The sequence below is a fragment of the Manis pentadactyla genome, chromosome 2 (assembly GCF_030020395.1).
Source record: "Manis pentadactyla isolate mManPen7 chromosome 2, mManPen7.hap1, whole genome shotgun sequence".
Taxonomy (NCBI): domain Eukaryota; kingdom Metazoa; phylum Chordata; class Mammalia; order Pholidota; family Manidae; genus Manis; species Manis pentadactyla.
Genome location: NC_080020.1, coordinates 221,088,836 through 221,114,741, shown reverse-complemented (window position 1 = coordinate 221,114,741; position 25,906 = coordinate 221,088,836). Strand labels below are relative to the sequence as shown.

The 25,906-nt window shown below is 52.8% G+C and overlaps 1 long non-coding RNA gene across 1 annotated transcript in view; it reads right to left on the bottom strand.

Annotated features, from left to right (window-relative positions):
* The window catches only part of LOC118910561 (uncharacterized), a 28,123-nt gene extending 8,769 nt beyond the window's left edge, over nucleotides 1–19,354 (bottom strand). Inside the window, exon 1 of the long non-coding RNA XR_005024033.2 lies at nucleotides 19,239–19,354. This is a non-coding gene — a long non-coding RNA (uncharacterized LOC118910561). The remainder of the gene's footprint in view (nucleotides 1–19,238) is intronic.
* Between the last annotated feature and the right edge of the window lie 6,552 nt (nucleotides 19,355–25,906).

The following is a 25,906-nucleotide window of genomic DNA, read 5'->3' as shown; positions in this document are numbered from 1 at the left end:
TTGTCCTAACCCAGGCGGCCATGGTGCTCCTGTGCAGACCCTCCCTCCCACCTGGGGTTGCTCTGGGCCCTTCCCTTTCTGGCCTGAGCAGTGAGAGGTGGGGCTGGCCTCCCACCAGGGCTCGTGTTATGAGACCTTCCTGTCGCTGGGGCCATGGGGTGAGGCTTCAAGGGAACAGACGGTCCGAGCTGGGGCAGGGGTCAGGCCCCTGGGGGCAGTGGCTGCAGCAGCTAGATGTGATGTCAGTGCTCAAGGCTGCCTCTTTTCCTCCTGCAGAAGCTCATCCCCTGTGACCTTCCTGATTCAATAGGCTGTTCCCTATCTAGTGAATGGTCCCTGAGTGCAGCTCCCCACCTGTGAATCTCAGTTCAGAGCAGCAATGAAATCAGAAGTTTCTGAAAGTCCTGGGTGACTACAGCCAGAACATCCAGATTTAGAGAAAGATTACTAACGACCGCCACCATTTACTGAGCATTTACTGCACGCCAAGTCCAACACCAGGTGCCTCATCTCAGTATTTAACCTTCACGATGACCCATTTTACAGATGAGAAAACAGGCTAGGAGAAGTTAAATCAATTTGTGTTATAGCAGCAAATGTTGGAGCCACTATATGAATCCAGATCTGTCTGTTTGCAAACTCCTCAGTGGAAGCCATGTATTTCTAACACATCCTGGGCCTCATCAGGCAGCCCCTGAATCCATAAAATAACCTACCCTGGGAGCCTGCCATTCCATCCCCAATTCCCTTTGTATGGAACAGAACCAGAGCTGGGGGCAAGGGGGACAGGGAGAGGACAGGGAGAGTGGGCAGCAGGCTGGTGAGAGGAGGGCCGTCCACCATGGGCCCCGCTGGGCCTGCCGTGGAGGGGAGCGCAGCCTCAGACACCCAAGGTCCAAAAGGGAGAGGACTCCACAGGCTAGCAGAGGCGCTGCTGTCTGTTTTGACAGCTTAGCCAGCCCCTGGGGGAAGGGCCGCTCCCTGAGACTGCCCCTGAGATAGGGCCTCACCTTCTCCTTCCCCGCAGGAAGGACCTCTCTGCACGGGAAGGGCATGGACTTTAGGGTCAAGTCCCTGGTCAGCCACTTCCTAGCCATGTGACCTCAGGAAAGTCACTTAACCTCTCTGGGCCCATTTCCTCCTTGTGAGTGGGGATAATGATACCCATCTGACTGCTTTGAGATGTTGGACACAAACCTCTCAGCGCCCAGCCCTTGGGAGACCCAGTGAGGCTGGTGTTACTGTCCTGGCCCCTTGGAGGGCAGGACACCGCGGTCAGATTGACTAAGCCCAGGTCAGAGTATGGAAATGCTGCCCCACGAGAGCCCAGCTCAGTTATCAGGACTTCTGGTGCAAACATGGTTGGGGTCCCGACAGGGACTCCCAGACTGGCTGGTGCTCAGGAGAGACACCCCTCAGCCTGCAAAGAGCAGCCACTGCCTTGGGGTGCCCTGAGGAGGTTTGGATCAGAGGGGAGGAGAGGGTGCTGCGGGAGCAGGAAGGATGGGTCCAGGGAAGGCAAGGAAGCAGGGCCGCCCCAGTCAGCAGGCCCCGATGGAAGCAGAGGCTGGGAGGTGGACTTGGCCCAGCAGGAGCAGCTGGCTGGGGCAGCAATGGACAAGAGAATGGCTTTGGAAGCCCAGGTCCAACTCCAGGCAAGGGCTCCGTGCTCTGGGGACAAGGGGCAGGTGGGGGGAGCCACCAGCCAAGGCTGGCTCCTGGGGGTGGTAGGTGTCATTGCCTACGTCTTCTCAGGTAATTCTCACAACCACATCCCACTTTTACAGAGGAGACCCTCAGGCTCAGAGATAGTAAGCGGCTTGGCCCCAGGCCTCAGTTAGCCAGGATTTGAACCCAGGTGTGTCCACCACTTTCCACCGAAACAGGCAGAGAGAGAGAAAGTGAGTGGGCCCAGTAGGGCAAGACCTTGTTTGTGAAGAACCCAGCCCAAGGGATCTGTGTGTGTGAGCTGGCAAGAGTGCCCTGCCCTCACCTGGGTGCCCAGCGGGCTGGGAGCTCTGGGTTCCCTGCAGCCTTGGCCTCGGGCACTGGAGCAGCCAGGCCACACCGAGAATTTCTGGCAGAACAGGCCCACTTGCTGCCCTCTGCCTGCCAGGACTGCAGTCTTGCCCTCAGATAAGCTCGCCAACCCTGACTCCTGTCCCCACATTCAAGTCACTGATGGGTCACCCTGGCCATCACCCTCTCTCCTGATGGGCTGGTGTTGTCCCTGTGAGAGGTGGGGTTGGCACCGGATGTGGGCCCTGCTGCCACAGCTCACGGGAATGAGGGAACTCCCATGGATCCCCTCAGCCACTGCACGGCAGCCTTGGCAGCCACATAGAGGAATGAGTGACCTAGAAGGGGCTGCAGAGGGTCACCTGAGGTCTGGTTTGCCTGGCAGTGTCCATCCAAGGCCGCCTGGTGTTTGCCTCTGGATAGCTCCCCTCCACGGCCACTTGCCCCAGCAGGGCCCAGCAGGGCATAAAGGCCATGTTCCCGCACTACTCGGGCTGGCATCCAGCCAGGCCCCAGTCAGCCCCTCTCACGGCCGAACCAGCCCTGAGCCTGGTGCACCTTAGGGTTTGGTCTGAGGGGAATCCGTTTCAGTTACCAGCCAAGAGGACTCACACAATCAAGGCCTCTATTTCCCAAAAAGCCCCACACTCACAGCACGGGCCCTGGTCAGACCTGCAGTCTCCTCCCATCCAGGCAACCCCGTGGGGGCTCCTGGTGAAAATGGAGAGGTGTCTCCTACCCACCCACACCGATGAACGAGGTCTCAAGTCCTTGACTGTGACCCCGGGTGGGGTGGGTGGTGGAGAGGGGGACTTGAACTACCTGGGGACCTAACTATGCTTCCTCATTCAATAGATGCAAGTGTGCTTGACCCTCTACTGCCTGCCAGTGCTGTGGCTGGCTTAGGGTATGAAGGCAATCAAGGTAGACCCCGCAGGCCCTGGGGATGTGACATGAGCGAGTGAGTTGTCTGGCCCCACTTTCCACACTGTCAGTGAGAAGACTGGACGAAGTCCTGCAGGCACCATCCAGCTGGTGTGAAGTCCTTGGTCACTGTGTCCTGACGTCAGCTGGGGTGGGCCTTCACCCCGGGGCTGACCAGGAGGAGAGATCCCAAGGAGCCCAAGCCCCTGGGGCTGTCTATCTTTGACCCACCCACAGCCGGTCAGAAGTTCACTACATCCACGGTTAGACCCAGAGTTGCAGATGAGGACACTCTAGGGCCTCTAAGCAGTTGCTTGGCTGGACAAAGCTGACGGTCAAAGACGAGCAGAACTCTCATGGGCCTCCCCCAAGGGGCTCTTGCCTCGCCACAGCCAGGTTAAATAAGGCCGGGCTCCCTGGCCTCCCATCCACCAGGGCCATGGAGGCAGGCCCTGAAGAGTCTGAGCTCCTTGGAAGTGTCCAGATGAAGCTTTCCAATGGGAAGCCATGCAAGGGCTCAGCCAGCAGGCGAAGGCAGCTGATCCAGGCCTCCCGACAAGGTGGAGCAGACAGGCCAACTCAAAGAAGTGCAGCTATGGCCTCCATGAGAAACTGGCTGTTGCCCCAGCCTCCTCCCTGCCCTCCACACCCCCGCCTTGCCTGCCACAGCCCTCACCCTTCCACAGGAGGCCACTGGTGAGCCAAGCCCCTCCACACGCGTGTGAAGGTGCCGGGGTGAGGCCCAGAAGGCACAGGGTTCTCGGGCATGGGAGGGGCAGGGTCCCCAGAGAGCAGGACTGGGGGCTGTCAGGGTGGAGCAAGGTGGAATGACCCGCCCAGAGGGACCTGCCGTGGCCAGCTCAGGGGAGGTGCCCAGAAGCCTGCACAGGGCCTCCACGGGGTGGGGGCGAGCCCTGCCCTCGGGGTGCCGGGACCTCTCAGACCCTGAGCAAATCACCAAGCTTGTCAGAGCCTGAGAAGCAGGTAAGCCAATGAGATAAGACGCCGCATCAGTCAGTAATCACTCAGGCCTCATGAGTCACCTCACCTCCGGCTCGCAGGCTGCCACCTCCGGTTCCCACTGCATCACACCGTGGAGAACACGCAAGTGACTGCTGGGGGCTCTTCCAGCTGGGCAGCGTGAGATCCTTGGACAAGACCTTGCTGGAAAGCATGGGACAGTGGGCAGGGAGCACCCAGGATACCGAGGCAGCCGTGTGACCTCGGCAACTTCTAGCTCATCCATAAAATGGGCCAGTAGTGCCTGTCCTTCTCCAAGGCTCTGGGAGAAATCAGGTGAGCCAAAGGAAGTAGACCTGTTGGGTGAACGCAAGCTGCTGTGCACAGGTGTGTGTGTGCACGTGCGCGCGCGCACACACACACACACACAGGAGGAACTGTCTCTCCTACTGTTGGTATTATTATTTGGTCCCAGCAGTCAGTTGTTCGACTACATGCACATTCACAGTCAGGATAAAGTTCCCATGGTCACTGTTAGGGACTGAACTGTGTCTCCCAAAATTCATATGCTGAAGCCCTAACTCCAGTACCTCCGAATATGACTATATTTGGATAGAAGGTCTTTAAGGAGGTAATTAAGGTTGAATGAGTTCATGTGGGTGGGCCCTAACCCAGTCTGACCGGTGTCCTTACAAGAAGATGGGGGACACTAGGAAAGATCATGTTATGATGCAGTGAGAAGGTGCGAGGCCTCAGGAGACACCAACCCTGCTGACACCTGACACTTGAACTTTCAGCCTCCAGAACTGTGAGAAAATACGTTTTTGCTGTTCAGGCCCCCAGTCTGTGGTGCTCTGTTTTGGTGGCCTCAGGACACTAACCCAGTTTTTGAGGGCATCACCAGGCTCACCCCTGAGGCCCCCTCGCTTGTCTTGGAGGCCCCTCTAAGGCTTCCTCACAGGCAGTATTTCCTTGGACCTGGGCACCGCTGGGCAGGAGTGTGCTCCTCCCCCTGCCTTCCTGTTTGGGTTGGGGTCCCCCACGCCATCTCCTAGAGGGTAGCTCCCTCCTTGCCAGCCCCAGCTGGGCCATGTGCCCTCCCAAGTATCCCTGGCCCTCAGGGCCTCACTCTGGTTAGCAGCCTGGCAGCTGAGGCCTGCCCCCCTGCCCAGCTGCGCTTTGTTAGCCCCCCCACAGGAGCCTGGGGCCGGGCACCCCTCACCTGCACCACTTCTGGGCCTCAGGCCACTGGGTCTTACTGTTCCTCACAGCTCCGGTCAGACTGAGCACCCCTTCAGGAGGGCTCAGCAAGTGCCCCTGAGGTTAGCCTCTCAGACTCCTTCCAGAAATCCACCTGAGGTCTCCGTTCCTCGCCTAGCTGACCAGGGCATTCAGGAGAATCCTGGAGACAAAGGAGAGGCGGGAACAGATGGAAGAGCAGGAGGGTGGGCATGAGGCCCGTCTCCCCTCAGGCCTGGACCCAGGGACAGGCCTTCCACGGCCCCTGCCACAAACGCAGGGCCTCCTGAGCATGACCCTCGACCGACTGACCTCCTGCCCTGCAGTCACCGGGGTGGCCATTCAGGAGCCTCACTACTGCTGGCAAGAGGCCAAAGCCTGTGTGCCAGGGTCTCGTCTGACCACCGAGGGTCATGACCGGGAAGGCCCCAGAGAAGGCAGGCAGGCTGGTGCCCACCGCCATGCCCAGAACTAGACTGACTCTAGGCCCTTTGGTCTAGACTCCAGGAGGGGAGAGGCCTGCTCTCTTTCCTCAGCCTCCAGGATGTGCTCTCTGCTTCCTGTCCTAGGAGGAACTTCCCTTGGAACTGGAGACCTTGGGCTCTGCCCAAGCTGGTCCTGACCACCCTCGCTGACCGCAGGAAGAGATGAGCGAGGGGCCGCTCAGCCTGGCCAGGTCAAAGGCAAGGGTTTTCTTCCATTGGACAGAGGATTGCTTTGATGTGTCCACGCATTCATCTGTTCAGTAAGAATTTACGAAGCGTCTTTCTGTGCCCTCTGCTGTGCTCAGCCTGGGCCCAGCGTGGGTGAGAAAGCTGTGGAGAGGACCTGTTGATTGTGTAGGGAGGGATGACTAACCTGAGGGATGAAGGGGCCCTTTCTCTGGAGGCAAGTGGGTGCCTGACAACAAAGGAGAGACACACACACACGCACCCCAATAAAACTCCTCTGAGAAGCCCTTTGCAGCTGGGCTGGGTGCAGGGCAGGCTGTGGCTGTCAGGGCCAGGACCCTGCCCCACACTGTTATCCTTGTGCTCCTGGGTACACCATACAGAAGAGGTTGCTCTGTGTCATGCTGGAGGGGAATATGGGATATGGGAAGGGCTGGGTGGGCAGGAATGAGCATTCCCTACAATGATCTCACCCCTCCATCAACTCCCAGGGAGTTCCCCCAGCCATCGAAAGGACAGACGTTTCTTGAACATGCTTGGGGCTGGCAGTGGTGGGACGGATCTCTGTTGGAAGGCCAGGACTGGCAGCGACATTGGAGGCATTTCATCCTCTCCGTCAGGCCTGACTCTAGGGTGCTCAGAGGCACGGCCCTGCCCTCTGCCTCCTCTGGGCCTGTATCTGGCTGGAGAGCAACTCCCAGTGGTGGCTGACCTCGCTCATCTAGCCAGACCTGTGAAGGGGCACCCGGCGCGGCCTTCTCCCTCTGCATCCCTGGTGTTTTCACTCTACCTTCTTCTTTGTCTTCTCCTGCCACCTCCTCTTCAGCTGATCATTTTGCCTCATGTTACACTGGGCAAACAGAAATACTGGAAGGAATCCCTTCATTCTCCTACCACCCAGACTGTAGGCCCGCTGCATCTGTAGCCATCCGCCTGCCCACCATCCCAGGTCCTATCGAAAGTCAGCTGTCCTGAGTTCTTCACCCCACCCCTCTTGCCATCTCAAGATCTTGCTCCTGAAGTTATCTTATTACCTGCTCTATCATAATTCCCCCCTCTCTACAGAATCTTTCCCATCAGTGTACATAAATGCTCTAAGAGCTCCCATCTCTTAAAATAAAAAAAAGAATCAAACCCAAACCTCTCTTCCCCCTCTAGCAGCTCCAACAGCTTGCTCCCCGGCGCCGTGAGGGTTCTCTAGGACCCCCTTCCTACGCGCTGCTCTCTCTTGCCACTCCCACTCTCTCCACACCCACCCGCTGGGCTTCCGTCACCCAGGCCCCACTAACGCTGCACTTGTCAGGGTCCCCAGTGACCTTCATACTGTTGAAGCCGGTGGTTCCTTCTCTGCCAGCTTGCTGGGTCTATGGGCAGAACTGGGATCGTTGGCTGTGGCTCTTCCTGGTGATTTGCTCTGTTCTTAGCTTCAGCAAAAACCACCTCCCTACTTTTCTTCTCTCTCTCTCTGCCTGTCTCAGGCTCCTCTGCTGGTTTCAGCTCACCTCTAGATGTTGTCATGTGTCAGGACCTGGTGGTAGACTGTCTGCTATCCTCAGACACTCTACCTCCATGACCTCATTGAGCTGTGTTGATGCCTTCTATTCCTCCATCTTCAACTTTGACCTCTCCACTGAGCTAAAGGCTCATACTACTTGTCACCTCTGTTTGTTTATCTACCAAGCATTTCAAAATTAACACAGGCAAAACCAAACGTTTGACTTCTGTCCCCACCCAATCTGGTCTTTCCCATCTTTACACCTGGCACCAGCACGCGCACTCAGTCTCTCAAGACTAGAAGGCAGCCCAGAGTCTTGCCCTTCTTTTCCTCGCCATGTGACATTCATCACCTAGTCCTATAAACTCAACTCAGTAAACTCCGTCCTCCTTTCCTCTCCATCCCCACTCTGGCCACAGGCTCGCCCACATGCTCTTGAGGGCCTCCCAACCCTCCTCTGATCCCTGCAGTCCATTCTACCACCACAGCCAGAGGGACCTGTTAAGATGTGAAATGAGATCATGTAGCCAGTTACCTGTCCACCATCCCAATCCCTATCGAAAGCCAACAGTCTATGTTATTTGAACAAAACCTAGACTCCTAGCCACGGCCTTTGATTCTTTACAAATCAGGGCCCCCACCTGCCTCTCTGACCTCAACGCTCCCCACTCCTCCTCTGTGTCAGCCTGTCCTGTTGTTCAGACTTGGGGAGCGGAGCACAGTGCTGCAGCTCTTCCCTCTGCTTGGAGTATCCTCCTGCAGACCTTCATGTCAGCCAGACACCATCTCCTTGGAAAGGCTCCCCCATCTGCATCACCTTGGCTTGTTTTCTTGATGGCACTTAACCATCACTGCGCTGATCTGTTCTGAGTATTTGTTTACTTGCTTGGTGGTTCCCTCTCCCCCTACTAAGGTGGAGGCCCCATGGCAGCAGAGGACTTCCCTATCACGTTCACTGCCACACCTCTGCGTCTAGAACAGTGCCTGGCACACTAGTGGGTGTTCAATAAATACTTGTTAAATAGATAAACAACTGGAGAAGAGGGGATAAAACCAAAGCAGAATCTAACATGATCTGAGCCCCTGGGGACTCAAACATGGAGGCATGATGGAGACAAATTGGCACTTATAATGCAACTTGATGACACTTCCATAAATGCCCGAAGAGTGCTGGGAGCCCCCTGAAGGGACGCCCACCCAGGATGTGTGACCACGCGCAGCGCAGGCTTCCTGGGTAAGTTGCGTTCAAGTTGAAGCCTCATGGATGGCAGACTGGGGCAGGGGAGATACAGGACTGTCCCTGGGGGGGAGCACGTGACAAGGAGCCAGAGGGGAGTGAGAGCACAGAGAGGGGGCTCCAGAAACAGCACCTGCAGCCCACCTGGCCTTCCCCGCTGGACAAGGGCTGTCCTGTTGGCAGCCGCACCCAGAGGGTGGCGCTCAACGTGGGGCAACTTGAAAGTCCCATACTTCCCAGTTGCAAAATACCCTACGTCACAAAACCACATGCTAATCACTCCTTAGCATAAGAACCAATCAGATCTACTAAAAATTGCCATGCTAATGAAGCACGTATAGCAGCACCAATCAGCACAGAGCATGAGAGCTATATAAGCTGGCCCCTTCGTTTAGTCTGGGTCCTGCCCGACACATTTGTTTCACAAAGAGCTGAAGAGTAAAGCTTTCTGCAGAAGAATCCTGCTGTTGTTGCGTGCTGTTCTTGCCGGCGAGGACGGGGTGTGCGACAAGTGGTGCCGAAACCCGGGAACCAGAACATCACCGGCACAGGGAGGACCCTTCAGACATCTGGAGAGGATTCAGAACTGCAGGACAGAAGAAAGCCCGGAGAGGTAAGTTCCGAGAGACGCGCTTTTAAGGGTGGTGGCTGATGGTTCTCTGTAAATAAAGAGGCACCATGGGAAACGCACCATCGTTAGTCTCAGCATTACAGGCAGTTCTCAAAGAGTGAAATTTGAAGGTCTCCGCCAAAGTTTTAGGATCATTTGTAAAAGAAGTAGACCGTGTTGCCCCCTGGTTTATCTGCTCAGGGTCCCTCTCCATCCCGAGTTGGGACAAGTTAGGGAAAGATCTTGATAGAGAAGAAGAAGAGGGACACTTGAGAGGAGGCACTAGACCACTATGGAAACTGATTAGAGCTTGCCTACAAGATGAAAAATGTGAAAAGGTGATAAAGGCAGGACAGAGAGCTTTGACAGAGATCCAAGAAAGCATGTCAGAAACGGAACGGGAGACAGAGCTAGCTCGCGGCCGAAAAAGGGCCGCTAGAACGAAAGTTAAAAAGCCCCAGAGTGAGGGAGAGAGCCCGTCCAGGGCAAAAGCGAAAGAGCCCCGAGAAGCAGGTGACGACCGCCTCGGAGAAAATAGCAAATACCCCTGGAAAGAGTTGAGGGAACTCCAACTTTCCAATAGGGAATCAGAAGATGAACTAATGTCCTCGGAAGAGGAGGAGGAGACTAGGACCGCGAAATGCGGAAGTAAGGGAACTAGCAAGGCTGAAAGGCAGACCAAAGAGAAAATGAAAGCAGGGTGCTCTCCGTCGCCCACTGCTCCGCCACCTTATGTGAATGGTACACATACTTTCTGTCACCCAGATACCATACAAGCAATTAAGCAAATGTTCCCTGTTTGAGGACAACGGGGTACGCTCCCACCAGCCCCTGAGCCATAAACAAGTTAAAGATTTAGCAGAATCCGTTCAGGCTTATGGAGTCAGTGCTAACTACACCTTAGCACAGATTGAAAGGTTGACAGAGACAGCTATGACACCTACAGATTGGCAGTATGTGACTAAAGCATGCCTTACTAGCATGGGACAATATATAGAGTGGAAAGCGTTGTGGCATGATATCAGCATGACCCAGGCACGTGCAAACGCTGCCGAAGGGCAACCCGCGTGGTCGTATGATATGTTGACAGGCCAGGGACAGTGGGTGGCCAACCAGACCGCCTTCCCCGCACAGGTGTACGCACAAATAAACGCGTGCGCTGCTAAGGCATGGAAAGCCCTCACTAACAAAGGGGAAGTGTCAGGCAATTTGACAAAGATTATCCAAGGGCCGAGCGAGCCATTTTCAGATTTCGTCGCTCGCATGATGGAGGCCGCGGGTAGAGTATTTGGGGATCAAGAGCAAGCTATGCCCCTGGTGGAGCAATTAGTATTCGAGCAGTGTACCAAAGAATGCAGGCAAGCGATAACACCCTGGAAACAGAAGGGGATGCATGCTTAGCTAAAAGCCTGCAGAGAAATAGGGGGACCACTCACCAATGCGGGCCTAGCCGCGGCTATATTACAAAGCCACAAACAAGCCAGAATTACCAATAAAAATATTAAATGTTTTCAATGTGGGAAATTAGGACATATAAAGAGAGAATGTAGAAGCCCAACTTTAGAGCACACAACCCAAAAGACCCCTGGATTATGCCCTAAGTGCAAAAAAGGCAGACATTGGGCCAATGAATGCCGATCTGTTAAAGACATAGAAGGGAAACCCTTAGAGCTGCCAAAAAACGCCCAGAGGGGCCCCCGCCGTCAGGGCCCGCAAATATATGGGGCAACCAGCACACAAGTGTCATTCGGGAGCGACAAAGCCCCCCAAGGAGAGCCACTCGAGGTTCCGCGGGATTGGACATCCGTGCCACCACCAGAATAGTGTTAACTCCACAGATGGGAGTTCAACCCATCCCCTCAGACTTTAAAGGCCCTTACCACCAGATACAGTTGGGTTGCTCTTGGGGCGCTCTTCTGCCGCCTTAAAAGGCCTTGTAGTCCACCCCGGAGTTATTGACCAAGACTATGAGGGACAAGTGAAAATTATGTGTTCAGCCCCCAGAGGTATCTACCCTATATCCCCGGGAGACCGCATAGCCCAACTCCTAGTATTGCCCAGTCTCCATGCCAATTACCCAGCCGCCACCACTGAGAGAGGAGAAGGGAGTTTCGGCTCCTCTAACTACAATTCAGCTTTCATAGCATTAGACTTATCAGACAGACCAAAATTGACCCTCAAAATAGAAGAAAAGAGTTTTGAAGGAATCCTAGACACTGGAGCAGATAAAAGTATTATCTCTGCAACCTGGTGGCCCTCCAAATGGCCTGTAACACAGTCCTCACACTCTTTACAAGGTTTAGGATATGAGTCTAGTCCTACCATTAGTGCCAAACCATTGAGATGGCAAGCGCCTGAAGGGCAAGAAGGTACCGTTACCCCTTATGTGCTCCCACTGCCAGTCAATTTGTGGGGGAGAGATGTTATGCAAGGCCTAGGCCTTAAACTCATTAATGAATACTCCACCCCTGCCCAAGGCATGATGATGGATATGGGATATATCCCTGGTAAAGGTCTAGGGAAACACCAACAGGGACGCACAGAGCCTATCCTTCCCAAAGTAAAAAATGACCGTCATGGCTTGGGTTTTTCGTAGGGGCCATTGAAGACGCCATGCCCATACCCTGGCTTACAGAGGAGGCCATATGGGTTCCTCAGTGGCCCCTATCCTCTGAGAAATTGGAAGCAGCTCACCACTTAGTACAAGAACAGCTCCAATTAGGACATTTAGAACCCTCTGTATCTCCATGGAATACGCCCATATTTATAATCAGAAAAAAGTCAGGATCATGGAGATTGCTTCATGATTTGAGAGCAGTAAATGCTCAAATGAGGCTGTTTGGACCTGTCCAGCGAGGACTGCCACTCCTCTCTGCTCTACCCAGAGAATGGAAAGTAATCATAATAGACATCAAAGATTGTTTCTTCTCTATACTCCTAAATACCAAAGATAGGGAAAGGTTTGCTTTTACCCTGCCAGCTATTAACCATGAACAACCCGACGCCAGATTTCAGTGGAAAGTCCTCCCTCAAGGGATGGCAAATAGCCCCACCATATGTCAACTGTATGTTCAGCAAGCGCTAGCACCAATCCGCGAGAACTACCCCAAACTAAAAATCATTCACTATATGGATGATATCCTTCTCTGCTCCCCACAATCAGCAGAGGTAGAAGAGGCCTATGTAAAGCTCACTAAATCCCTAGAATCATGGGGACTGAATACAGCCAGTGAGAAAGTCCAAAAGTCTAGTATTAGCAAATTCCTAGGAACCACTATTTCCACAGATGTTATTTACCCCCAAAAGCTTGAGATAAGACATGATCAGCTGCAAACCTTGAATGATTTCCAAAGACTCCTAGGAGACATTAATTGGTTGCGGCCATTTTTAAAGATACCTACCACTGACTTGAAACCACTGTTTAAAATCCTAGAGGGGGACTCACAACTAACATCTCCGCGCTCTCTTACGCCTGAGGCAGTACAAGCTATCCACAAAGTAGAGCAAGCCCTTATGACAGCACAATTGAATAGGATACAATTAAATGAACCTTTTGAGTTATGCATCCTTCCTACTCCGGGACTGCCAACTGCTGTCCTGTGGCAACAAGGCCCATTGATCTGGGTCCACCCCCAAGCCTCTCAAGTTAGAACTATAGAATATTACCCAGCTGCCATAGCCAATCTCGCTCTGAGGGGAGTAAAAAACTCATTAACACATTTTGGGAAAGCTCCAGCAACAATCATAACCCCTTACAATATGGAGCAGATACAAACATTATGTGCTATGAATGATGATTGGGCCATACTTGCTTATAGCTTCTCAGGAACCTTTGATAACCATTTCCCAAAACATCCCCTCCTCAATTTTGCCAAAACTCATCCCCTAGTGTTCCCTCGGATCACTAGCCAAACCCCGTTGCCACATGGAGAAACAGTCTACACAGATGGATCCAAGACAGGTACAGGTGCCTATGTCCATAATGGCGAAGTTGTGACAAAAAACTATACACCCAATACTCCACAGATAGTAGAATGCCATATAGTTTTGGAAGTACTACAAACCTTTCATGGACCTTTAAATATTGTGTCAGACTCTAGTTATGTTGTTAATGCAGTTAATTCCCTAGAAGTAGCTGGACTGATCAAAGCATCAAGTTCGGTAGCTACCCTGTTCAAACAAATACAATCACAATTACTCCTTAGATGCTCTCCTTTATATATGACCCACATTAGAGCACATTCAGGCCTTCCCGGGCCTATGACCCAAGGCAACCACTTAGCAGACCTTGCAACTAGAAGTATAGCTTTCCCTCTGCTAGACCCTGTCGCCACAGCTTCAAAATTCCACTCACAATTTCATGTCACTGCTGAAACACTGCGCAAGCGGTTTAGCATAACCAGAGCCGAAGCTAAGAACATTGTTCTTAGCTGCCAACACTGCTGCAGTTTTCTTCCCACACCTCATGTTGGGATCAATCCTAGAGGTATTAAGCCTTTACAGGTTTGGCAAATAGATGTGACACATATTTCTTCCTTTGGGAAGCTGAAATACGTACATGTGTCTATAGATACGTGTTCGGGAGTCATCTTTGCCTCCCCATTGTCTGGAGAGAAAGTTTCCCATGTCATTCACCACTGTCTTGAGGCTTGGAGCGCATGGGGGTTACCCCAAATCCTCAAAACAGACAATGGTCCCGCCTATACTTCTGCCAAATTTGCTCAATTTTGTCATCACATAGGAATTAAACATGTCACTGGTCTTCCTTACAACCCACAGGGTCAAGGGATTGTGGAGCGCGCGAACCGCACTCTCAAATCCTATCTAATTAAACAAAAAGGGGGAATTGAGGACATACCCCCCACACCCAAAACAGCTATAGCCCTAGCACTCTTCACTCTCAATTTTTTGAACCTGGATGCTCAAGGCCATACAGCGGCGGACCGCCATAATCAGTGGCCAAAAGACCCACAGGAACTAGTGAAATGGAAGGATGTATTATCTAACCAATGGAAAGGCCCGGATCCAATTATAATAAGATCCAGGGGAGCTGTATGTGTTTTCCCCCAGGGTGAAGAAAACCCCTTCTGGATCCCGGAACGCCTGACCAGGAAAGCCCTGAACAAAGGAGAAGGCGTCTCTGTGCCTGTGGATCCTGCTCTTGTCAATGGGAATCCTGACTCAGGGAGTACTGAGATGGGGAATATTGTCAGTCTTCCCTAAGCCCATGCCTGTTCGCTATAATGCAGCAGTTTTTCCACGCTTTTTTACTACTAACTCTAGCATGAACCTGCCTTACTTACCATTAGATTCTCTAGCAGCTTCTTTAGGAGAAAACCGAACCTTTGAAACCGATGGATCTTTGTGCTTCACCACTCGTAACCACTCAAATTGCCTGTCCCTTAAACAGCATATGTACGGGTGGTTTAGCCGTGATAGAAAATCGGGTGAATTTAGTCAGTCCTTTCGTGAGAATAAGACCTACACTTATGCAGCAGTAAGCCAAATGGTCCTTTGGATCAATGGTACATTTGTGAAACCTCCTATTAAGCAGATTAATTATAGCAACATATTCTTCCCTTACCGTCCCCGTCAACCCAAATATGCTCCCCATTGTGTGGGAGATTATGAGGGAGAGCAATGGCCCTGGACTGATTGCCAGTCACATGCAACAACCTGGGCAGATGAGGGACACAAATTTTCCTTGTCCCCAGATATGGAGGAAATTTCCGGCAGTGTTTATAGAAGGGTGGCAGAAGGAGGGGAGTTCCAACAAGATGTAGGCAGGAACCCCTTCCATAAATGGCTGCTGTGTGGAGTTAATGGCTCGTGTTCAGACCTTTCTCCCTTTATTGTCCTACAAGGGGGAGGGATTGGGATGTCTGATAGTTCCTGTACCTATGAAGCTACAAGCCCAACCTTAGATAGCAAAACTGTATACCAGGTGAATAAGACTACTTATAATATTTCATGTCAAAGAGTTGCACCAGCCCCTGGCCAATATCCACCTACTCCAGTATGCGTGTATCCCCCATTTCTATTTATCTTATCCAATAACAGTTTTGACTCTTGCTCCAATGACACCTGTTTCTTGTCTCAGTGTTGGAATATAACTGTCCATTCCAATGCTTTAGTGGCCCGCATTCCTCGCTGGGTCCCTGTCCCAGTGGATTCACCTGATTCCATGACCTTGTTTCGTGAGAAACGTGACTTTGGTGTCACTGCCGCCATAGTGGCTTTAATATCTCTGGCTGCAGTGGCTGCCACTGCAGCTGCCATAGCCTTGGACACCTCTGTTAAAGCGGCTGCAGAATTGAATAATCTTGCGGATTCAGTAGCCACTGCTCTAGACCGCCAATCCTCACTTGATGGAAAGATGAAAGGAGGAATAATGGTCCTCAATCAGCGAGTAGATCTAGTGGAAGAGCAACTAGATGTGCTCTGGCAGTTAGCCCAATTGGGATGTGAGCGAAAATTTCGCGCTCTCTGCATTACTAGCATACAATATAAAAACTTTACGCGAGCAGCTAATCTGTCACGAAGCCTGTCCCAGTATCTTTCAGGAAACTGGTCCCAAGACTTTGATGGAGCATTGGAAGAGCTACGGCGAGAAATAACCCACATCAACTCCACCCGGCTAGATATCTCCGTAGCAGAAGGACTCTCTTCCTGGTTCCACAGAGCTCTCTCCCACGTTAAAGAGTGGGCGGGCATGGCTGGGATAGGTGTATTCATGCTTGGAGGTCTCATGCTCCTACTCTGGTTGTTATGCAGGCTCCGTGCCCGACAAAGGCAAGATAAAGTAATCCTTGCTCAAGCCTTAATGGCGGTAGATATTGGCACCTCTCCCCAAGTATGGCTCAACATGCTCAATAAAGAAGCTCAGCTTTAGCTTGAGGTAGCCCTTGCACCCTGAGCCCTTGTGGCATTGCACCAGGCCCGGGTACCTTATCGCTTACCTGCAGCTTTCCCTAAGAAACTCGCGGTGCAAGAGGGTCAAAGAAAAGGTCCAAGACCCTTTGTACCAGGCGGTCCCAACGTCTGCTAGAGGATGCGAGGCAAAGCACTGCAAGAGGTTTTAGACCCCTCTGAGAGACACGCCTGACTGCATAGGGGTAGATGCCCAGAGACCCCTCTCCAAAAAGGGGGCATCAAGAAATGTTTGCTGGAGGTCAGGCCTCTATCTCCGCCTCAGCTGACAAGTTCCGTCCTGAGTTTCTATTAAACAAAAAAGGGGGAGATGTTGGCAGCCGCACCCAGAGGGTGGCGCTCAACGTGGGGCAACTTGAAAGTCCCATACTTCCCAGTTGCAAAATACCCTACGTCACAAAACCACATGCTAATCACTCCTTAGCATAAGAACCAATCAGATCTACTAAAAATTGCCATGCTAATGAAGCACGTATAGCAGCACCAATCAGCACAGAGCATGAGAGCTATATAAGCTGGCCCCTTCGTTTAGTCTGGGTCCTGCCCGACACATTTGTTTCACAAAGAGCTGAAGAGTAAAGCTTTCTGCAGAAGAATCCTGCTGTTGTTGCGTGCTGTTCTTGCCGGTGAGGATGGGGCACGCGACACTGTCCCACTTCCTCCCTGGGCTGCATATAGGAGGGGAGGCTGTCATCTGGGTCTGGCCATTCAACCCTTCATTTATTCCTTCAAAACTAACCCTGGGCTCTGATAACAAGCCAGGCCCTGTGCTAGGCACTGGGGAGGCAGAAATGAAAAGGCTGAGGCCTCTGTGATTAAAGAATCAAAGCTGAACTAGGAAGGTAAAGAAGTTTCAGCCCAAGGCCCCACCATGAGTCCCCAGCCACTCAGGGACCCTCCTGCCAGCCTTGCAGGGATTTGTCTCTGAACTGGTCTCACTGCCTGTCTTTCTGTTCGTGCATTCACACACTCGCTCACTACACACACAGGTAGACACATTCCCTCTGCTCTCATCACATGCACACACCCACACCTGGCCTCAAAACTCACACAGCTGTCCGTGTGCTCACACACCGGCGCACCCCACCCCAGGCGGTAAGCCTGGCATGCAGCTTCGCAGGACTCACACAACGCACTCCCGCCCTTGGGAGCGACCGTGCTACTTGGGAGGACCACATGTGTTCCAGAAACACTCCCTCCCCAAAACATTTATAATATTACAGACAAACTAGTATAAGGTAATGCAATCTGAACTATATATACCACATGATGGGGGCAATCCAAGCAGGCTTCTTGGAAGAGGAGAGAGAATTCGAGCTGTCTTGAAGAAACTCATGGAAAGGTGAAAATGAAGAGAAAGGAGATTTGGTTTTATTTTTTTAAGATACTAATTGAATCAGGCTCTTCTGAATACAAAAGAGAATGTGTTGATTAACTCATGAAACAAAGGGTCAGAGATGGGCTGGCTTCAGGCAGTGTTGCATCCAGAGGTTAGAATGATGTCAACAAGGTTCTTTCCCTATGTCTATTTCCCAACTGAGCTCTCCCCATGTGGGAGGCCAGAGTGATCCTAGCAATTTGAGTGGACAGCAACGGTCTTTCCGGGAGCTCCGGCCAAAAAGGCTTGGAGGACTCTCGTCTGAGATCACATGCCCATTTCTGAACCAATCCTCGTGGTCAGAGGTATGGAGTTCTCTGGCTAAGACTGAGGTATGTACCTACTTCTCTAGCAGGCCAACCCATCCAAACCACAAGGAATGGGTTTCCTAAGGGGTCTCTGTGATCAGAAATGCGGAAGGGGTTCTAGACTGATAAATCAACAGAGGCCAAATGCCCTTTCCTTAAATAACAGTTTACAGCATTCCACATTTTTAAATGCTTCCATATAATTTATCTAGTTTGCTTTCCAGAAGATAATCTTGAACCAGGCATGGTTAGCACACTCATTTTATTGTAGAGCAAGAGCACCTCCAGGCACTGAACTTGACTTTTCTGTTCTACTATGGCAGAGGCCAGAGAATCAGCTTGGAGGCCCTTGGGCTGTCCGAGGACTTCAGAGCGACAGGAGCCACACCTTGTGAGGTCAAGTGGCCTGGGCAGGGTGTGCTCGCCACAGGCGCTGCGCTCTGTGATTACTTTATTCATCTTGATGTTTCAGATGAAGTGGCCAGTTTCACCCCAGCAGGGATCACAGTGACTGAAAAACCAGTTTCCTGCCCTGTACATCCCCGCCCAGTGTTCAGACCTCTAAGACCCACTTCCTGGCTCCTTCGCCTGGTTGTCCGTAAAGGCAGTCACGCTAGGAGACCTGGCATCAGGCAGGCCGCCCAGGGCCACACCCCGGGCACCTGTGACTGCCGAGGTTGAGCTTCCTGCTCAAGTCCTCTGAGGGGGAAGACTGCCGAGGGGACAGGCCGTGGGCATGCTGGAACCCCTCCATGCTGGGCAACACAAGAAGACCATGACCCTTTCCCACCTGAGCCCTTGGGAACATTCTCCAATATTTACTATTTCTCCCAAGTCATTACCTTATCTCATGGGGCCCTTTGGAGCCTTTGACCCCATAGCTGGGTGAGGCAGGAAGGGAAAGGCTGGGGCCTGGGAGGAGAGGAATTTGCCCTCTGCTCAGTCTTGGGTCTCTAGGCACCCTGGGGGCAGCAGGCTATGCCTCCCCCAGTTGCCACTCACCAGACCCAAGCCATGTCATTGTCCCTGTGCCTGCAGCAAGCCCTCTTGTCACTGCCTCCAGTCACTTCCCACCGGCCCATCTCCTCACCAGGGAGCCTCCTTGAGATGTCAACCCCTGTGCACAGCTCCGCTGGGCTGCCTTCAGACTAAGTCAAATTCTCATCTACGACCAGAAGGGCCTTTGTAATCCTGGCCCGCCTGTCTAGCCTCATCTGTCTTTGTTCCCACCTCCCTCTGGGCTCCAGGCACAACATCCCACAGCTGTTCTCTGAGAGCTCATGCGTTAGTTCCTACAGCTGCTGTGACAAACCACTGCAGATGCAATGGCTCAAAACAGTATAGACTGATTGATTATCTTCCAGTTCTGGGAGTCAAAAGTCCAAAAACGAGTCATAAGGGCTGAAATGAAAATGCCAACGGGGCTCTGTTTCTTTTGGGAGCTCTAGGAAGGAGCCCACTCCTTACCTTTGGCCGCTTCAAAATGCTGCCTGATTCCTTGGTCCGTGGCCCCTTCCTCCACTTTCAAAGTCCGCAGCGCAGCATCTTCCGGTCTCTCTCCATGTCACATCGTCTCTCCATGATTCTGACCTCCCTGTCTCCCGCTTACAGGGCCCTGGTGATGGCATTTAGAGCCCACCCATATAATCCAGGATAATCTCATCTCAAGATCCTTAATTTAATCTAATCTGTCAAATCCCTTTCACCATATAAAGTAGCATAGTCACAGGTTCCAGGATTAGGATGTAGACATCTTTGGAGACCATTTGTCTGCCTATCACAGATCCCTCTAAGCTTTGACACGTGCAGGCCCCGCTGCACTGTGATCGACAGAATAATGGCCGACGGAGCAGTCTAAGCAACCGAAGAGCTGGCTTAGAAGATTCTTCTGCGAAAAGTCTGGCCAGCTCAAGGGGAAAGCCTTAATATTGATACTGGGGATCCCTTGAGAAATGGCACACCAGACCTCTCTCCAACAAAAATAGTGTTTGGCAAGCCCTGCCCTAGTGTGATATAAAACATGAATATTCTGCAAATGAAAATGAAACACTGTTGGAAACTAAAAAAATATGATAGCAACAATAGAAGGTTTGGAAGATAACATTGAGGAAATCTCCTAGAAATAAGGGAGGCAAAAGAAATGGAAAGTAGGAGAGAAAAGACTTAAATGATTAGAGGATTAGTCCAGGAGATCCAATATTGGGCTAATAGAAGTAACAGAGAGGAGAGCTTGGGCAAGGCAGGAAAACAGACCCAGGCCAAGTGTGACTTTGCAACATGGCTGACAGCTAGGGATGGAGATGGAATCCTACAAACTTTAAGAGGTGGTAGAAAACAGGTCACATGCCAAGGAAGAGGCGTCAGAATGGCTTTGATCATCTCATTAACAGCGCCAGGATGCAAGAACACAGAAAAGGAATATAGAAATAGTAGAGGGAAATGCTTTCCCATCTAGAACTCTCCATCTGGCCAGATGACCAGTTACGTATGAGAATTAAAGACAAGTGTAAGCACGCAATATCACAAGTAAATTCCCTCCCATGCAACCCATCTCAGGAAACTACTAAAGAACGTGCTCCCCAAAGTGAGAGCAAACTGAGGAAAAGAGAAATGAACACAAGCCAGGAGAGCAACCTGGAAAGGAGGAAGAGAGCCTGCAAGACGGGGCTGCAGTGTAGCAATGGGGAGTCCGGACCCGGGGAAAGAGAGGGGGAGACTTGGCAGGGAGAGGAGGGAGTGGGAAGGGAAGACGACCTTCTGGGATGAAGAAGTGTTTGAGGACTTCCACAGGGACGTCCAGAAAGCCAGTCGGTAGGACATGGCTGTGGGGTTTCTAAGTTTAACCCCACCTGAGAAAGAAAACACCTGCATCCCCCAGCTCTGAGACAGGTCCTGGGGGAGAGGGGAGTGGGAATAGCTCTGCCCTCCTGCCTGCTTCCGCGTGCACAGGCCTCCTAGCCCACCCTGGACCAGGCTGGGTGCTTGGGGCCTCTCCCCGTTAAGCACAGCCCACGGGTGGAGGCGGAGCAGACTGCGGGTTGAGGAGACACTGCCTCCTGCATTCCATGGATGTGGTGCCCCGGGCCACACTGCAGAGGACACGGCATGGGCCACATAGAGGCAGCCCTTCAGAGAGAGGGGGCAGTGGGAATGAACTCATTCTTTCCTCATTCAGGGCTCAGGCCCTCTGATCATAAAACCAGGACGCTGAGCAAATGGCCCCAGGTGTGTGCTCTCCCGGTTTCGCTGGGATAATAGGAACTGCAAGAGGCTGACCTGGTTTCGATGTAGGAGCTCCTGCTCTGGCAGAGTTTGGCTCTGAGGCCACAGCTTTCCGCTCCCCCCCCCACCGGCTTTCTGGAAGGGCCAGGCCATCTCCAAGGCATCAGGGAGCAGCAGCAAGAGAGCAGCCGGGCTGTTCCCACAGCTGTCCCCAGAATAGCCCCTTCCCTAGAGAAGCTCCACCAGGAAAGGTCCAGGGTGCCCAGAGAGGGGCCAGAACCTCCCTCAGGGGGGCCTCTTGCTCTCAGCCCCTTTAGGTCACTGATTATTCCACAAAGATCTAGAATCAGCTGTGGCAGGACTCTGCTGTTCTGGTCCCCAAAACTGATGCCTTTTACAGATGGGGAAGCTGAGGCCCAGAAAGGGGAGGGAGTGGTCAGCTAGTCAGTAGTGGCAGAGCCAAGACTTGGCTCAGGTTTCTGAACCTCTAGCCCCATTCTCATCCCTCTGCCTGCATGCAACAGTGCAGGAAGGACCCGTAACTTGAGCTGAGAACTTCTGGAGGTACTCCCAGGCCACTGCACTGAATGGAAGGAGCTCTCCCGGTGGGACATGTCAGGCTGAGGCTCTCAGGCCCACGTGAAATGACCTTGCGCCTCAGACTCCCCGGGGTTGTGCTTCCCTGGGAAAGCAGGAACCTGGCAGCAGATTGGAAAAGCCCACAGGGTCAGCCCACATCTTCCCATCCTGGGACAATGGGGGCCTTCCCTGCCCTGCCCTCTGCACTCAGTTCCTCCAAAGCTGCTTTCCCCATTCAGAGCTCCCCTCAGATACCCTAGGGCAGTTGCCTTTAGGTAGGAGGGAAGCCCTCCCACCTCCCTCTGCAGGCCAGAAGCCGACACCCTTCCCACCACCCAGGTTATGCCAGACTCTGTGAAGGGCCCTTATCAAACTCAGAGGGCCTCCACCTGCTTCCCCAGCCTGGCAGGTGTGTGCCTCCAGAAAGCCCACCTCCTCCAGGAAGGCAGCATGGGGAGGCCTGGATCCTAACTGGACACCTCTAGCTCTGTGATCTCAAGTCTCCTGGCTTGTGAGTGAGCTTTCTCAAGCTGTCGAGTCAGGCCGTATCCCCCTGATGCGTGGTGTCAGTTAGGACTGGAGATGCCTGCACACAGCAGGCACTTAAATCACAGTGGCTGTCATCATTAAAGATGTCTAGGAGGTCTGTTGACATACCAACCCTCAGGTTCCCAGGCACCACCCTTCCCTGGGGTCCCATGGTGCTATGGGGTCAGGCTCTGGCCTCCCTCCCTCCCCACCCATCTTAGGCAGGGTGAGAGTGAGTGAAGAGGGCCTCCCCACCCCAGCCCGTGTGAGAGACACACCCCCTGCCTTTCTGCTGCTTTATTCATCATCTGCAAAACGGGAGTAATGGACATTCATCAGCCACAGAGTGGAAAAAGGGTGCACCCAGGCTATGGGATGATGCGTGGTAATGGAAAGGAATAAAATAGTTATGTGCAACTAGATGGGCCAATCTCAAAAGCTTTATGCTAAAACTCAGCAGCTAAATGGAAAAAGACTAACACAAAAGGCTACATACTGTGGGAGTCCATGCACATGAGCTCAAGAAAGGAAGAGCTACCTAAGAGAGCAGTTTGGTGGATGCCTGAGGTGAGCAGGGGGAGCTGGCCTTGATTGCAACAGGGCATGAGGGGACTTGGGGGTGATAAAAATTGTTTGATGTTGGGAAGTACATGTCTATTTCCATTTGGTGCAATTTATCAAACTACATGCTTAAAATGGGTGAATGTAACAAAATTACACTTCAATAAAGCTAGTGGGGCAACCATCTTCCTTTTTTAAAATAGGATTTGGGGTACAACCCATATCTTGCCTGGCCACGTACACAAGGACAGATTCCTCTAATTAGAGAGAACTGTTAAGAAGTATCTAGTACTTAACAGAATGAGAAGTTGGGAAGTAGGGAAGACAAGGGAGAATTTGAAGAAATACCATACCAGCCATCATAGAACCATTGGCCTTCAACAGATAAATGGACTCAAGCCATTATACATTTATACCCTGCTTTTCTGCCTCAGTTATAACCTTGATCCCTTACCTGATATCCTCACTCCCCCTTGCTCTACCTGAAAAAAGCTTATCCATCTTTCATGAGTGATAATATTAATAAGATACTATTCTTTCTCCCCTGACCCAGTGTGGGGAAGGTGCCAGTACACTTGGGTCTCCAGCCAGGGATGCAGTGGCCCCTCCCGAGCCTTTTCCAGGCCACCAGGGCAACGAAATCCTGCTGCCCTCTGGGCCTGGCCATCCTCCTGCAGTGCAGCTGCCACTCTATCCCCAGTGTGCCCTCCTCTGCCTTCGCTGCCCCAGGAATGACAGCATCTTCCAGCAACTTTTACTTTGGAGTGTCAGCTCCTCCACATTAAGGTCGATTCTTGAAAGCTGGTGCTTTGTGCTGGCGGCTGCACTTTCTCCCCTTCCCTCTACCCCTCCCTCCAAAGCCCAGGTGAGGTAGGAGTGGAATGCTCTCTGAGTGCGTGAGGATACACGTCATGCTCAGCAATGTTCCTTCGTTCTGCTCACTTACACTGTCCAGGAGAGGGGCCCTGCTCGGTCTAACTTCTGCCCAAAGAGAACTGGTTGGGCCAAACATCTGAAAAGACCTGACCCTTTCAGCTCAGGTTAGACATGACTGGATTCCGGCTTGCGGCGGGAGCCTCTCTAGAGCCCTGTCTTCTTTCTCTCTCTCTCTGCTCCTCTCCACCTCAGCTGTCTCCCTCCCTTGTCCTCTCCCTAATGTCATTCTGTCTCCTTTACTGTCTCCTAATGTCTCTTATATATCTCCTCTCCCCTTCTTCAACCAGGAAACAAAAGAATAAAACATAATAAAATAATAAAACCCTCATGCAAATGGATACCCCTGGGCTGAGCGAATCTGAGCAGAGGAAATTATTTGATTATTTGATCTTAGGTCAAACAATGTGGGGGGACGGGGTGCGTTGCGGTCCAGAGCCTCTGGACCTGGACGTGCACCCTGCTCATCTGCTAGACTTGCCTTGTATCCTCACAGTGCCCAGCGCAGTGCCAGGCACATGGTCACCTCTCAAGAAAGGACAAGACACTTGGCACAGGTGAGGGCAGAGAGGGAAGGGGAAGAGGTCAGGGTCAGGGATGGGTCAAGGCTGGGGAGGGGCTTCAGGAGGAGGATGCTTGGGAGCCGTTCATTCCTAGTCCAGGTCTTTACGCCCGGAGGCCCCAGAGCAGAAACAAACTCTGTGTGTACACTCAGCCCACCCGCCAGAGCCCTGCACACCCAGTCAGCAGCAGCCATGGGGCTGGGGCCGGGGCCGGGGCTGGGATGGAGTCCTGGTCAGCATCAGCCTGTCTGATGCCAATTAAGACCCAGGAATCCCCTGCCCCTAACCCTGGGCTGAGATCAAAAGACCACGGCCCTCAGATGAGGGGCCCCAACCCATAAATCTGAGGGAGCCGGGGCCCCCAGCTAACAAGCTGCCCTGGCTCAGACCAGAGCCGGGTCCTGCATCCTGTTTCATTCCCGGGAGCAGCCAGCCCAGAGTGAAGGGCCAGAGGCCCTGGACCCCAGCGCACCCTGCCCCCGACAACACCCAGCTCTGCCCAGTAAATCCTGGGGTCAGTGTCCTGGAGGGTAACTGAGGCATCACACTATCCCCTGGGCGGCTCCTGCCTCTCCAGCCCCCAAGAGCCACTCTCAGTGCCCACTGTCTGGCCCCACAAGAATTTTAACCACTAACATGTGGGCTCAGGAGACTCCGGAAGAGCAAATGTCTTTACCTCCTTTGATTCCTTTCATACAGCGAGCTTTTTAAATTTTAATTTGAGGTGACCTCTGACCTAAGTTCCCATTCCCATAGATTCCAGATATTTCCTGTGCCCTCAGATAACCTCCCATGCTGGCACACCCCACCTCCCCAACCAGAAGCTCCTGCTAAGTGGCCACTGCACCCGCCACAACTGTAGCCTGCTCAGAGCACCCTCAGCCCCTGCTCCTGGTTCCCTCCAGTACCCCATCTCCTCTCCCAAGGGCCAAAGATACCTGCTGTCCACCAAACATCTCCCCAGGGCTCTGGGTCCCCACTGGGTGCCCTGCACTGTGCTAAGCTAAGCTGTGCAGAGGCTACAGAATGGGTCAGCTCCTGGCCCCACCTTCGAGGCACTGAGACCCGAAGAGAAGCAGGAACACCTCTGTGTGAAGGGGTCCCAGGACTGGAGCCCAGAGCTGAGAGGTCAGGCAGGCTCCTTGCAGGTGGGGGCTTTCCAGCAGGGCTGGCTTCCAGAAGGACCCCCAGAAGGCTCCCACGTAGCGCTCCGTCAGAGCCCAGGCAGCCATCCCCAGCGTGGCCACTCCCAACAAGTGCCTGCAGTTCTCCAGAGCCCACAGCCTGGAAGATCCAGTCAGAGCCATGGAGTGGCCCTCTGGGCCTGCCCCGTGGTCCATCAGGCGGCCTCCCGGGCTCCAAAGCCCTACCCCCCACCAGCCCCAGCCTTCTCACCAGTGGTTTGGCCATGACTCCCGTTAAAGCCTTCCCCTGGCACCCCATCCCAGCTCTGTCATTCCCAGTGACTCACGCTGCCTGCCCAGGCCCAGCTCACCACAGCTGACATCACTCTCACCCCCTGCCCTTTCCAGCAAACCCTAGTGAGCATTCTCTTTCCTCTGACCCACCTTCCTTCTCAGAGTCGAGAATGCTAGAACGGGGAAGGAACTTAGGGAGTAGCTAGGGTGGCCACCCTTTACAGCTGGGATGCCGGGACCCTAGGAGGGCTAGGAGTTCATCCTGTTCATAGGCCGTGATGCAATGGAACTTGGCTCTCTGACCTAGAGGGGCCGATCTGGGCTCCACCAG